The 16,147-nt window shown below is 39.7% G+C and overlaps 1 long non-coding RNA gene across 2 annotated transcripts; it reads left to right on the top strand.

The window, feature by feature from the left end:
* The first annotated feature begins 13,330 nt into the window (after positions 1 to 13,330).
* Positions 13,331 to 15,614, top strand: LOC106732243 (uncharacterized). 2 transcript variants are annotated; one of them, XR_012900746.2, is made up of 3 exons: positions 13,331 to 13,433; positions 14,330 to 14,515; positions 15,435 to 15,614. It is a non-coding gene; the product is annotated as an uncharacterized LOC106732243 (long non-coding RNA). The 2 variants fall into 2 exon arrangements; XR_012900747.2 differs by having other exon boundaries at positions 15,458 to 15,614.
* The last annotated feature ends 533 nt before the right edge of the window (positions 15,615 to 16,147 follow it).

Consider the following 16,147-nt stretch of genomic DNA (forward strand, 5'->3'; position numbering starts at 1 on the left):
CTTCAAGACCAGACTTCAAAGAGAAACTGCTGAGTTACAGTTCATCTTCAAGTTTGATACCACCAGCTCAGGATTAAACAAAGGGTGTGTCTAGACTACATGCCTCTGGCGACAGAGGCATGTAGATTAGGCTACCGGACACAGTAAAATGAAGCGGCGATTTAAATAATCGCCGCGTCATTTAAATTTACATGGCTGCCGTGCTGAGCCGACAAACAGCTGATCAGCTGTTTGTCGGCTCAGCGCGGCAGCCATGTAAATTTAAATGACGCGGCGATTATTTAAATCGCTGCTTCATTTTACTATGTCCGGTAGCCTAATCTACATGCCTCTGTCGCCAGAGGCATGTAATCTAGATGTACCCAAAGACTGTGAATGGCTCGCTAACTACAAAAGCAGCTTCTCCTCTCTTGGAATTCACACCTCCAGATCAGCTACTAGAAGTGGGCCTCATCCTCCCTGATTGGATTTACCTCGTTATTTCTAGCCTGATTCTGGCCTACATATTTATACCTGCCTCTGGAAATTTCCACTACATGCATCTGACGAAGTGGGTCTTTGCCCACGAAAGCTTATGCTCCAACACTTCTGTTAGAGTATGTCTACACTACCACCCTAGTTCAAACTAGGGTGGTTAATGTAGGCAACCAAAGTTGCAAATGAAGCCAGGGATTTGAATTTCCCAGGCTTCATTTGCATATTGCCGGACGCCGCCATTTTTAAATGTCCGCTAGTTCAGACTCCGTGCCCGCGGCACGGACTAGGTAGTTCGGATTAGGCTTCCTATTCTGAACTACCGTTACTCTGAACTAGCGGACATTTAAAAATGGTGGCGCCCGGCAATATGCAAATGAAGCCCGGGAAATTCAAATCCCGGGCTTCATTTGCAACTTCGGTTGCCTACATTAACCACCTAGGTCGAACTAGGGTGGTAGTGTAGACATACCATTAGTCTATAAGGTGCCACAGGACTCCTCGCCCCTTTTCCACAAGCCTCCCACCCACTTCTTCCTGCCTCCTCCCCCAAGAGTGCCACATCCCCGCTGCTCCCTACCCTCCCAGAATTTCCTGAATTCTGCAAATCAGCTAATTCATGGCACTCCGGAAGTGCTAGGAGGGCAGTGGAGGAGTACATCAGTGGGGCCACCACTGGGTAAGAGGTGCGAGGGGAAGAGGGAGGCAGAGTGAGAGCTTGGCTGCCAGTGGGTGCTCTGCTCACTCATTTTCCCCTACGGAAGCTCCAGCATTCATGGAGTCAACACAGATGATATTGTTAACCTCTGATAACATCTTAGCAGATGCCCTCTGATAATGCACTTAAGTGATGTCTCACTGGCTTTCAATTTTCAAAAATGAATTCCAGTTGAAAAAATGAAATAAAGAGATTAGGCCTCAGTGACAATTATGTCCATGCCAACTTTCACATTTGAAACACTTGTCCAAAGTGTTCAAAACAAGCATAGGCAGATTTTTGTTTTGTCTTGTTTTACAGTACAAATATATATATATTTCCAGCAGTTCAGGAGAAACCAAGCCTGGAACATTTCAGTTTAAAAATATGAATGTATCAGAAATTATGAGCATGTGAAAATGGAGTTGAGAAAACTGTTCTATAATCTTAACTTTTTTAAGGTGGACCATATCTTAATAGAAATGTTCTTATCAACCACCTTTTCCCCCCTCCCTATTCATAATGGCAAAAAGCATCTTCCCTCCCATTTGCGATTATATACTATTCCTAAGGCAGTTGTTGCAATTACTTATCTGAACATTTGTTATATGGGAAGTATTTAATATTATCTTCCTTTAACACAGTTTAGCATCTAGAAACATAGAGGAGAATACTATCATGTGACCAACCAGCAACATGCAGACAGCCTCATAGTTGTCCCATGAGCTCTGAGATAAAGGACATTACAAGGCAACCATTTAGATTTGTGAGAAAAAGTGGAAGCTGAAAATGGCACTGAGGTTGCAAACCAGTGTGACAGGGAATATACAGTAATTATCAACAGTAAGTGGAAAACAATGAGAGCTTCGTAAGGAATACATGGAATGCAGTTTTCAGCATAGTCTATGTCTGCACTGAAGAGCTTTTCCGAGCTATCCTGGAAAAGCTCTGCTCCACCCAAGGACCGCGTCAGCTTTTTAGGAACAGTTTCCGAAAAAATGAATGCGTTCTTTTGGCATCCCTGTATTCCTCATTGTATGAGGAAGAAGGGATGTTCCAAAAGAGGAGGATTTTCTGAAATTTGGTCCTGTGTAGATGGGCCAAATTTCGGAAAAGGCTCTTCCGGAAATAGAAGCGGAAAAAGATACGCAAATTGCGGTTCACAATTTGCATATCTTTTTCTGACTTTTCTTGGCAGTCTAGACATAGCCATAGTGAGTGTTAGTTGTCAGTGGACATTTAGCGTTGGAAGGACAGAGAAAGACAGACTGTGGATAAAGACATTTGGGAGTAATCAGCCGAAAGGTGATAGATGAAGCCCAACTGAAACTGGAAAAGGAGGAAAAAATCAGAAGGAGAACGTGAGAGAAACTAAAGAGATCAGAAGAGAGAAGGAAAAAGGAGTCAGCATTAGGGCTACTACAGAGAGCTAGGAATGAATGAGGAGATCAGAGAGGGTAGATCTATACTTCAAGCTGAAGGTATGATTCACAGTTCAAGGAGACATACCATAGTAGTTCTCTGTAGCCCACCAGGACTCTGCAAGGAGCTTCATCCCCTCTGGGTCAGTGGGTGGCCACTCTGCCCCACTATACTCTCATCTAGTTAGTGCTAAAAAGAGAATGTAGTGGCATGAGCAATAGGAAGGACAAGTAGCCCCAAAGTAAATACCTAGCATCTCAGATGGGCATGTACTGGCTAGTACCGCTGCTGTTCCCTTGGCATAGCTCCCTAGCTCAATCAGAGCTAGCACCGGTAAGCCTCTTTAAGCTTGCACTCCCAGTTCAAAGTGCAGCTGTATCGTGAGTCATGAATTCTGAGAATAGGAAGAGGAAGGAATAAGACATAGATGAAATAATATATTTTAACAGTTTTATACTTTCAGGGACAAATTCATAAATGGTCTAAATCGGTGTCAGTCCAATGAAGTCAATGGAGCTACATTGATTTACACCAAAAAATCTGGCCCTCGTTGATATAATGCTTTCTGATTTCATGAAATCTGTATTGATATTATTGCTTGCTTGTAAAAACTGCCTTTAAAACACACTTCTTTCAGTAGTGAAATGAACCCATTCATTTATTTGCAAATTGGTTGAAACAATAGTAAAGAACAGAATTTTCAGACACACTGATGAACATTGGGGAAAAGTCAACATGGTTTCTGTAAAGGGAAATCATTCCTAACTAATTTACTAGAATTCTTTGAGATGGTCAACAAGTATGTGGACAAGGGTGATTCAGTGAATGCAATGTACTAATCTATTAGAGTTCTTTGAAGGGGTTAACAAACATGTGGATAAGGGGGATCCAGTAGATATAGTATACTTGGATTTTCAGAAAGCCTTTGACAAGGTCCCTCACCAAAGGCTCTTGTGTAAATTACATGGCCATGGGATAAGAGGGAAGGTCCTTTCATGGATTGAGAACTAGTTAAAAGACAGGAAACAAAGGGTAGGAATAAATGGTAAATTTTCAGATTGGAGAGGGGTAACTAGTGGTGTCCCCCAAAGGGTCAGTCCTGGGACCAATCCTTTTCAACTTATTCATAAATGATCTAGAGAAAGGGGTAAGCAGTGAGGTAGTAAAGTTTGCAGATGATACAAAACTGTTTAGGATAGTCAAGACAGAAGCAGACTGTGAGGGACTCCAAGAAGATCTCACCAAACTGAGTGATTGGGCAACAAAATGGCAAATTAAATTTAATGTGGATAAGTGTAAAGTAATGCACATCAGGAAAAATAACCCCAACTATACGTACAGTATGATGGGGGCTAATTTGGCTACGACAAATCAGGAAAGAGATCTTGGAGTTATCGTGGACAGTTCTCTGAAAACTTCCACGCAGTGTGCAGCGGTGGTCAAAAAGGCAAATAGCATGCTAGGCATTATTAGGAAAGGGATAGAAAATAAGACCCAGAATATCTTACTGCCCATGTATAAAACTATGGTACGCCCACATCTTGAATACTGTGTACAGATGTGGTCTCCTCACCTCAAAAAAGATATTTTGGCCTTGGAAAGGGTTCAGAAAAGGGCAACTAAAATGATAAGGGGTTTGGAACGGGTCCCATATGAGGAGAGGTTAAAGCGACTGCGACTTTTCAGTTTAAAAAAGAGGAGACTGAGGGGGGATATGATAGAGGTCTATAAAATCATGAGTGGCGTGGAGAGGGCTGATAAAGAAAAGTTATTTATTAGTTCCCTAAATAGAATAACTAGAGGACACCAAATGAAATTAATAGGTAGCAGGTTTAAAACGAATAAAAGAAAGTTCTTCTTCACACAGTGTCTAGTCAACCTGTGGAACTCCTTGCCAGAGGAGGCTGTGAAGGCTAGGACTATAAGGGTATGTCTACACTACCCCGCTAGTTCGAACTAGCGGGGGTAATGTAGTCATCCGCAATTGCAAATGAAGCCTGGGATTTTAATTTCCCGGGCTTCATTTGCATGAAGCCGGCCGGCGCCATTTTTAAATGCCGGCTAGTTCGAACCCCGTGCCGCGCGGCTACACGCGGCACGGGGTTCGAACTAGCCGGCATTTAAAAATGGCGCCGGCCGGCTTCATGCAAATGAAGCCCGGGAAATTCAAATCCCGGGCTTCATTTGCAATTGCGGATGACTACATTACCCCCGCTAGTTCGAACTAGCGGGGTAGTGTAGACATACCCTAATAGAGTTTAAAGAGAAGCTAGATAATTTCATGGAGGTTAGGTCCATAAAAGGCTATTAGCCAGGGGATAAAATGGTGTCCTTGGCCTCTGTTTGTCAGAGGCTGGAGAGAGATGGCAGGAGACAAATCGCTTGATCATTGTCTTTGTTCCACCCTCTCTGGGGCACCTGGTGCTGGCCACTGTCGGCAGACAGGATACTGGGCTAGAAGGACCTTTGGTCTGACCCAGTACGGCCGTTCTTATGTTCTTATGTTCTAATGTACTTAGCTTTCCAGAAAGTCTTTGACAAGGTTTCTCACCAAAGGCTCTTAAGCAAAGTAAGCTGACGTGGGATAAGAGGGAAGGTCCTCTTATGGACTGGTAACTGGTTAAAAGGCAGGAAACAAAGGGTAGGAATAAATTACTAGTTTTTAGAATAGAGAGGGGTAAGTAGTGGTGTCTGGCAGGGGTCCATACTGGTACCAATACTAGTAAATATATTCATAAATGATCTGGAGAGAGGGGTAAAGAGTGAGGAGGCAAAATTTTCAGATGATACTAAACTGCTCAAGATAGTTAAGTCTAAAGAAGACTGTGAACAGCTTCAAAAGGATCTCACAAAACTAAGTAACTGGGCAACAAAATGTCAGATGAATTTCAGTGTTGATAAATGCAAAGTAATGCATATTGGAAAACATAATCCCAACTATACATATGAATTAATGGGGACTAAATTAGTTGTTACCACTCAAGAGAGAGATCTTGGAGTCATGGTGGTTAGTTCTCTGAAAACATCCACTCAATGTGCAGCAGCACTCAAAAAAGCAAACAGAATGTTAGGAATCATTAAAAAGGGGATAGACATGGGCAGTGGATGCAGCTTGGGCTGGGGATGGCAGGCTCCCAGCCCCGCCTACAACTCCTCCCCCTCTGGTGAGGCTCCACCCCCTCACGATGGGGAGGGGAGGAGGCAGGGCAGTGTGCCCACACACATACACGGGGACAGGAGGGCAGGGGGAGAGCAGGTGTGTGCCCCAGACTCCCAGGTAGGGAGGAGGCTATGTGGCTCCAGCCTCCCTGGCTCCGGAGCACCGGGGAGGGAGGAGGCCACACAGCCCAAGCTTCTCTGGCCTCAGAGCATCAGGGAGGGAGGAGGGTGCACAGTCAGAGCCTCCCTGACCCCAGAGGGAGGAGGCCGCATGGCACCAGCCTCCCCAGCATGGAGCACCTGGGAGGGAGGATGGCACGCGGCCCGAGCCTCTTTTTTGAGGTACCTGTCATTGGCCACTGTCCGAAGATAGGATACTGGGCTCAGTACTCAGTATGACTGTTCTTATGTTCTTATGTGTACTGTTTATTCTTTTCATTCATCTCGTTTAGTGGAAATGTTAGAAATGAAATATGTATGCCAATTACCTTGCAAATTTGTAAAGTACAAGGCTATTCTGTGCCTATTGAAACTTTCCACTTTCTCTGCAATTTCACTAAAATTGCATGAATTTCCTGGTCATCTTGAATTGTAATGCTGTGGTGAATAGTTAAATATTTGCACATACTTTTAAAGTTATACAATGGATAAGTCTTATTAGTTAAAAGAATAGAATTAGTAAAAGTGAACATGTTAAGCCATTAACAATCATGCAAACTCTTTCTTGGCTACAGCACAACATTTAAAATGTAGTCACTCAACTGCATGCAGATTCTTTGTGTCTTAGAATCCTATATGGAAATCATGAGTTACAGAGTTTTGGTAAGGTCTGCCAAACATTGCCTGATATACACATTTTAATTAAAAGAAGCCAGACATTCACAATATATATTGCAATATAATGAATGAGTATTTCTTTCTCCACTTTATCACAATTCCTTGACACTTTGCCATTCTTTAGAAAACAATTTAAATCAATAAATCCTGTTTTTGTTTGTTAAGACTCCTTTTTTATTTCAGTTTTATTTTTTTCTCCATGATATTAAATCCATTTCACAATTCTATTCAGTCTGAGGTAACTTCCTTATTTTTCAAATCTGACTGAATATCCATATTGAATAGTCCTATCCAATTTAATTAGGATGAAACTAACAGGGTCCTATAGAAACTTGAAGAGGTTTTTGAACTATCCTATTGAATTCTACACTTGGGATATAATTTTCTATTTGATTTTGCAAGATGGGTCAGAAAACCCTTAAGAAAGTTATTGTCTTCTATGGTTTCATGCCTACTCAATTCTATAGCACTTTTCATAAAGATAATTTGTCAACTGTAAATTGAATCCCATCGGCTGTGTCTACACTGGGCCACTTATTCCGGAAAAGCAGCCACTTTTCCGGAATAACTTGCCAGCTGTTTACACTGGCCGCTTGCTTTTCCGGAAAAGCAATGACAATCTACTGTAAAATTGTCAGTGCTTTTCCGGAAAAACTATGCTGCTCCCGTTCGGGTAAAAGTCCTTTTCCGGAAAAACTGTTCCGGAAAAGGGCCAGTGTAGACAGCACAGTAGTCTTTTCCGCAAAAAAGCCCCGATCGTGAAAATGACAATTGGGGCTTTTTTGCGGAAAAGCGTGTCTACATTGGCCACAGATGCTTTTCCGGAAAAAGTGCTTTTCTGGAAAAGCATCCTGCCAATGTAAACGCGCTTTTTCCGGAAATACTTATAACGGAAAACTGTTCCGTTTTAAGCATTTCCGGAAAAGGGTGCCAGTGTAGACATAGCCATCATGTTTATGCTTCCCTTAAACACAACCTTACCAAAGCAGATCACAACTTTCCTTTATACAATTACTGTCTTTCTTGATTGTTAAAGTAAACCCATCATTGTAAAATAATTGCTTGTCAGACCAGCAATGTCAAAATCTGAAGTACTAACCAGCTGATAAGAGAATAGTATTATTTTTAAAAATTCTAATGAATGCTGCTCACTCAGAGCTATCCATCTCAATGACTTCAAATACATTTAAATAATTTACAACTGTATAAGCAAAACAAACACTCACATGTCATTATAAGTTCCATGAAGAAGCAAAGTGAAGAAGTCTCAGAGGGGTAGCCGTGTTAGTCTACAACTTTAAAAATAACGAGCAGTCTGTGGCACCTTACGGCATATCTACACTAGGAAATTATTTTGAAATAACTTACTTTGAAATAATAACTCCCAAAATAACTATTTCAAAATAAGCATTATTCCTCATGACAAGCAGGAGTTATTATTTAGAAATAACCAGCCCATTGTTTTGAAATAATGGGTTTGGTAGTGTGGACGTGTATGTCTACACAGCAAAGTTATTTCAGCATACCAGAGGTATCTTGAAATAGCTACCCAGCATCTTTTGAACATGTCCACTATTTTGAAATACAGCAGATGCACTATTTCGCCGTCCCTGTAAACTTCATCCTATGAGGTGTACGGAATGGCTCGAAATAGCACTTTATTTTGGAATTGGGCACTGGAATTGGGCACCAAATGACAAAATAAGCAATTTCAAAATAGACTCAAAATATGCTATGCAATTTGCGTAGTGCAAATTACGTATTTTATTTTGAGTTTCAGGTGCTGTGCAGATGCACCCTCAGAGTGCTCCCTGGGGCTCTAAGTCCAAGGTAGCACATCCACAGTCATGGAACCTGATTCAGACTAATTTCAATGCTTCCCCATAGTGAGGACATGCTAGTTCGAATTTGTTAAAGCTTGAGATTTTAAGTCAAATTTAGTAATTTCGAAATAGTTTCCTAGGGTATACATGGTCTATGTAAGTAATAAGGCTAAATTTCACAGGATCAAAAGATTTCCAAGTTCATTCTGCCAAACTTGAAAAGAGAGAGGAGATGGCAAGTCTGCTTTTATTCCATCTTCTCTCTCTTTTGGAGAAAATTTTACAGTATCTAATTTCTAATTATCTAATTTTACAGAATCTAATTTCTCAATATCTAATTTATTTCTTCTAGTGTTTTCTTATTCCTCTGAAGTTTAGCAGTTGTAGCTTGAATAACCATATCAGTAGATGCCTGTGAAGAAAACTTAGCAAGTAGCAAGCATGCAGGTGTGGCAAGGCAAGGAAATTTTTAATCTGCTTTTGAGAAATGAAAAAGGTAGACAAATTCAACTGTTCCAATCCCAGAGCTGTGGATTCCTACTCTGACCAGATAAAGTTACAGGTAAGGAAAGTGATATACTATCCTGAATCAAATACATTAAACATGAAACATAAAATATGAAACACCGTCTCAAACATTTGGATGTAATATAAGTTCCATGAAGAAGTAAAGTGAAAAAGTAAATCCTAGTTACAAAGTATTATGTGTGGTGCTATATAGTCACTATGTAAGTAGTAAGGCTAAATTTCACAGGATCAAAAGTTGGCAAAAGACTTCTATGTTCATTCTGCCAAATTTGAAACAGCAATCCTGGGTATGAGCTTCACCCTTTTTTGGAACTCCATCAGCACACTGCAGCTGTTGTATCAGCCACTGGGAATTTCAGCTACAAAAAAAGAGACTGAAATATAGGTCACAGCAAACTCAAGAGGGGAGGAGATAGGAAGCAAAAAGCTCTAGCATAAAGACGATGAATGACTGCATGCAAACTATTATGTAAAAATACTTACTATATTATAGATTCAAAAAGCCTGCACATTCATTTTGCTGAAAAAAATGCAGATTATTTTTTACACTCATGAGTACACTGCAGCTGTTACTTTGGCCAGAGAGAAAATATTCTTCACATGTAAAGAGTCACAGGGCCAAATTCATCCCTAGCAGAACTTCATTGAAGCCAGTATGCCCAAGTATGGTTATGCCCAAGATACATTTGGCCCACATAGTTTTCTCCTAACTACACAGTTTTTTTTGTTTTGTTTTTTTGGTAGTATTACCCAGTGAAGCCCTACAGATTTATTTCACTAAAGGATTATAAATTTAACAGTAAATCACACAAATAAAATAGAGTTATTAAAGCTAAGCCTAAAAATCCAGAAATTTCAGGCTGTCAAGATGTCTAGAACTCATCTGACTTTACATATATAAGAGCACCCAATATTCTGAGAACTTTGCAATACTGAGCTAAGATAGGTATTATTTTAGAAAACTAATAATTTGGACTATGCTATGTGATAATACAATTTTAGGAGAACTATTGAAGACACCTGGAGGAATCAAACTATATACAGCATTATCGTTCTTGGGCAAAGACCCACTTTGTCAGATGTGTTAGTCTATAAAGTGCCACAGGACTCCTCGTTGCTTCTGCAGATTCAGACTAACTCGGCTACCCCTCTGATACTATACAGCATTATATGTGTGTATAGGTGGGGAGGGGCAGCACATCACACCATGAAAGAAACTTCTATAGAAAAGTCTGTCAGCTGTCAGAATGAATGTCACTGAGTCAGCCATTGTGCCCAGAGTGAGACCTGCAGTCTTCATTATCATTGCCTTAAGCATACAATTCTTAACCTTTCTATGTCTGTGTCAGTTTTCTCCCTTGCTAGAAGACTCATCCCAATACAAATATTAAGCTGAATACAGAGACAAAGCCTGGATTAGGGGATCAGCAGGATCAACACTGTAAAGAAGGAGATATAGAAAATACATTCATACACCAGAGCTATCTATACATGCTCATTAGAATGAGTTAAACTGTGGCTGGAGTAACTTTGAATTTCTTTGCTTTGGTGAGTTTTTCTTTAATTGATCTTGTTATTTTATATGTTTTTTCATATTGTTTTTCACATTTTTATTTTGATAGTGTGATTCATGTTTTATGTTTCATGTTTAATTTATTTGATTCGAGATAGTTTACCAGTTTCCTTACCTGTAACATTATCTGGTCAGAGTAGGAATCCACAGCTCTGGGCTTGACATAGCTGAATTTTTCTACCTTTTCCATCTCTCAAAAGCAGATGGAAAGTTCCTTGCCTTTCCACACCTGCATGCTCTATACTTGCTAAATGTTCTTCACAGGCATGTACTGACTATCCAAATTACAAATGCTAAAGTTCAGAGGAATAAGAAAACACTAAAAGAAACAGATTAGATATTGAGGCATTGGGCTGAAAACTTTTCTCCAAAAGAGAGAGAGAATAAAAGCAGACTTGTTGTCTCCTGTCTCTTTTCCCTAAGATAAGGATCAATTACTATCTCTATGTTGCCAAGGACTAAGAAAGTGTCAAACATACTAAACCAGGATCCTGCTGGAGTAGCAGACTACTGTTCAGCGAAGACATTGCAGATATTGTAATTATTCTTTATCGTGGAAATGTTATACCTCGTCAGGATTGGAACTGCAGGGAAGTACTAAACAGAAAGAATATCATTGAGAGAGAAAGGGAAAATGTCTATAAAAATAAAGCCAAATTGTACAAACAGTTCAAAATGTATAATTTTTTCCCCAAAAAGAATTTTAATGGGAGAGCACAAGGGAATTCTGAAGACACTGTTGGACAGTAAAAAGAACATTGGTTTTGTAGTGTTTCATGAATGAGCATACAGATGCCAAAGTAACTGTTCATCATCATTAGATGGTCTACATCTTCATCCACAAAATGGTTGTGCTCCAAGTGGAGTAAGCAATTATATCATCAGGAGATCTCAGCTAGCTGCTTTATAAGGCTGGAAGATAATTGACTTAGGAAGGGGAAGTAAAGCATCAAAATTAGATCCACCATGCCATACATTATACCATCAGATTATATTTCCTTCACAGTTTCACTAAAGTTTTACTACCATGCCCATTATAAACACATGTAATAGTTTTTCCAGAGTGTGAGAAGATTTAGGGCTAAAAAAAAATTTATTTAAGTGCAATTTCAATTTACCTTGTGAAGAAGGTTAAAGACTCCTTCTACCACCTTATATGGAAAACATCTACCACCTTATATGGAAAAAAAGCCTCTTTCAATAAAGAGAGTCAAAACTACAAGCAGATTTTTCAAAAAAACGAGCTGCTTTTTCAAAAGAGAGTCTAGATGCTCTCTTTTGAAAAAGCACAACTTGCATTCAATAGTGCCGTTTTTCGAAAGAGTACTTTCGAAAAAAGGCGTTATTCCTTGTAAAATGAGGTTTACCATGTTCCAAAAAACTACCATGTTCTTTCGATTTACTTTCGAAAGAATGTGGTTGCAGTCTAGACGCAGGTGAAATTTTTTCAAAAAAAGGCTACTTTTTTCGAAAAAACCTTGTAGTTTAGACACACCCATTGTGTCTTCGAAAAGTTTCCATGCAATTTACAGGGATTTTATTTTTGGCACTGTATCTTTTAATTTCTGTTTACCTAACCTCCTAATTTATGTGTAGTTCCCCTTTCTGAAATTGAATGCCATCATATTGAGCTACTGTTGTGTTTTTCCTGTCACAGGGATGTTAAATTTAATTATACTATGGTCACTATTTCAAAGTGGTCCAGCTATATTCAGCTCTTGGACCAGATCCTGCACTCCATTTATGACTAAATCAAGAATTGCCTATCCTCTTATGGGTTCCAGAACCAGCTGCTCCAAAAAGTAGTCAGTTAAGATTTCAAGAAACTTTTATCTCTGTATTGCATCCTGAGGTGAGGTGTACCCAGTCAATATGGGGATAGTTGAAATTCCCCATTATTATTGAGTTTTTTAATTTTTATAGGCACTCTGATCTCCCTTAGCATTTCAAAGTCACTATCAGTTTCCTAGACACATGGCTGGTAATATATCCCTCTCCAATATTCATATTATTATAGCATGGAATTACTATCCAGAAAGATTCCATGGAACAGTTTGGTTCATTTATGATTTTTACTTCATTTGATTCTACACTTCAATGAGATATATTATTTCAATTTGGGTCAAAATGACTTGAAACAAAAATGTTTTATTCCTACCTTCCTGCAGGAAAATTGAGGAATTTCAACAAAAGTGAAATTTTCCTCCAAAATTTCAGTTGTGCAGAAATTGCATTTTTCATAGAAATGCTCCAGAACAGCTCTAATGTAGATATTTAACTTTTTAATCCTCCTTTGACAATAATTAGGAGATTGAGAAAGATTTGATTTATATTATCCTTTTCAGAACATCCATCAATTTGTTAATATCTTAGTGGTAATTCAGAATAATTGCAGTATTCCAGTTTCCATCAAATAAGAAATACATAGAAATAGTCTTACTCCATTTACACTGAGTCTTTTTTGCTGCTTGATTATTGTAAAAACTCCACAGTCTAGCCATACCCTAATATTGAAATTGTTTGGGAGGGAAATAATTTATTATGGTTTAATTAAATGTTTCACTCCTTTCTTCTGAACAGCACTTATAACTAGTTGGACATCTGCCACTCACTGGTGGAGGGAATACATGCTGAAGCTTAGGTGCACAGCTTTCTCTTTCCTATGTAAAAGAAAAAAGGCCAAAACCCAAGTTCAGCATAATCAGGGAGACACTTGGGGTCAATTAGAACATGCTAGAAGCCATAGACTAATTAGAAACCTGAACCTAATTAAGGCCTATGGTGCTGCTTTAAAAGGCTTCCCCACAGGTAAAGAAGGAGGAAGGAAAAGAGTAAAGGACAGGAAGTGAGTGCGTGCGTGCTGTGTGCACGAGCAGTGTGGGTGTGAGCTGAGGACTGACAAGCAGGTACCAAAGGAAAGGTACTAGGAAGGATTGTTTGGGGAAGAGGTCCAGGGAAAAGCTGCCAGATTGAGAATGGCAGTAACCCTGCTTGTTGCCACTGCCTTAGGGTCCCTGGGCTGGAACCTGGAATAGTGGGCATACCCAGGTCTCCCCCCCCCCCACCCCAATTGCCCTACAACATCTCAAAATCTGCCTTTAGAAGAGAGATCAGGATTCCAGAGGGGATTTTACCCCAAATTTATTAACTAGCCTGTGATGAGTGGTTCAGTAGGCTGTGCTCCTGTCTCTAGTAAAGAGAAAGAGACCATGTGGAGGGCTAACACTAACAGCCAGTAGCGTGAGACCCATGGAGAATAGCTGGAGCTTCACCAAGTAGGGATGTAAACAAGTAGTCGAGTATACAATTAACCAATAAGCCTAGGCTTATCAGTTAATCTTCTCAACTACTCACATTTCCCCTACCTTACTGCCACTGTATCAGAGGCAGCAAGGGTGTGGGAAGCAGGAGCTGGTGCTAGGGGAAGTTGGCTTAAAAGCTGGTTCCCTCCAGCACCAGCTCTTTGGTGCTGGCTGCCCTCCTTCTTCACTCCGCTGCTGCCTCTATCAGAGCTTCGACCCTTTTTTCACAGGGGCTGCTACCATCCCACCCTGCTGCCTCTGTTTCAGAGGCAGCAGGGTGGAGTGGCAGGCAGCCAGTCTGTGTGGGGAGCTGGTGTTTTTTAAACTGGTTAACCTCACAGACCAGCTCCTGCTTGGCACCCTCCGCTGCTACCTCCGATACAGGCAGTAAATAGTCAAGTAACCAATAAAAATCCATGTGGTCACTCAACTATTCTATTACTCACTCTCTAATATCCCTGCTTATAACTACAGTAGGTTTATACATCTACAACTATCTTAATCCTTCCTTTAGGTTGAAATACCCCATTACTCCACTGACCTTCCATCCTGGTCAAGGGATGGTCCCTGTGAGGACCTGCCTATGGGTCTTTCTACTGTCAGATCATCCTGAACAAACTGCTTACTCTGCTCGTCCTACAAGCTGTTCTCCTCTTGACATCAATACAGACCAGAGAGCAAATTTGGCCTTTAAAATTAGGTAATTACTTATATCGTTCTTCTGTGAAATGGGGCATATTTTTAATTATTTCCCTTTTCTAATCTCAGATTTGACTTCATATGCGATACATTATTTTAATGGCTTTCCACCAAACTTGTTGCAGTTCATTTAAAATGCCAGAAATCAATACATTATTCTTGCAGATAAATGGATTTAATGGGCTGTAAAAATCTTTTACATATAATGAATTCCTTTAAGAAATATAGCTTTGCCTCCAGTAATGAATTGTTTTAAACGGATGTCTCTAAATCATTACAATGTGCCCAAATCTGTAGCAAATACATATGTACACAGTCATATAGCCCACTTACAGAGTTATCATAATGAATTTTCTGGGCCTGAGGCTCCAGTGCTTATACCTTGTGAATCATTTGCACCTGTACTAATTGAGTGTAAAATGTTGCCATTCTGATTTGGTAACGTTTTGCACCTGCATTGTATGAGTAAAAAAGAGCGTGCAAAGGTCATGCAGTGGAAAATCAGGATCTCTAATTTCAAAGAGATAATTTCGATAATACATGGCCATTCTTAATACACATTAAACTATAACATTCCAACCTGAGAAACATTGCATGCATTATTGAATACCCTGAACAATCTGCTTTTGTACTGCATTGCATAGAGGGCTGTATGATACTTCAAGCACAGTTAAAAAAAAAAAAAAAAAAGTCTCAAAAATATGGCAAGCACACCATGCATGTGAAATTAGAATCTAACCCGCAATGCATGCATACTACCATTATTACTGGATCATATTACTCTTTGAAAAAAAAATATAATCAACCTCAACCTGTAAGAAAACATATGGCAACAAATTCTGCAGCATGTTTCACCCCATACAGCCCTATTGAATTCAATGGGCCTGCAAGAGCATAACTGATTTTGTCTCCATTTCTAGGACTATCTTAACCCTTCCTTTAGGTTGAGGTACCCCATTACTCCTCTGTCCTTCACTCCTTCTGTTCAAGAGGAGCTGCCTGTCAAGACTCTGCCTACAGCTCTCTCTGCTGTCAGATCATCATGAATGAACTGCTTGTAATTTACTGGCAGTCAAACTGCAATGTAAAAGAGCACTCAACATACTTATATTTATCTTAACTAAATTCTTATAGATGAAATATTTTATCAAGCTAACACTAGCAGACTGCAAAGCAGTCAAATAGCAACTTGAGTTTGCTAACTCATTTGAAGTATGTAGTAAAATAACTGGAACTGGATCTGTACCCACTGGAAAGAACCCCTAAATTGATCCCTTCTTGATACACTGAATCTCAATCACAAAAAACTGGTAATTGCTTTCTGATAATTGAACAATAGCCAATGTACCTCACATATACAAGACTCAAAAACTGTAAACACAATAAGAAACCACCCCTTGATCATAGTCCTACAGTCTAACTCACACTCATTCCCTACAGATTGTCATTTTCGGTTACTGAGCCCTCCACTTACAGACAGCATTCACATCTGTGTCCTTAAGTTAGTGTCACAAAAACATTTCTATGACATTTGTTGATTTTTAAAAATCAACATATTGCATATTCACAGAGTAATTTAAAAACACTGTAATTGGAACATCAAATTGTCCATAAATACAAATAACTTTAAACT

The sequence above is a fragment of the Pelodiscus sinensis genome, chromosome 1 (genome assembly GCF_052426305.1).
Source record: "Pelodiscus sinensis isolate ZL-2025 chromosome 1, ASM5242630v1, whole genome shotgun sequence".
NCBI classification, from domain to species: Eukaryota; Metazoa; Chordata; order Testudines; family Trionychidae; genus Pelodiscus; species Pelodiscus sinensis.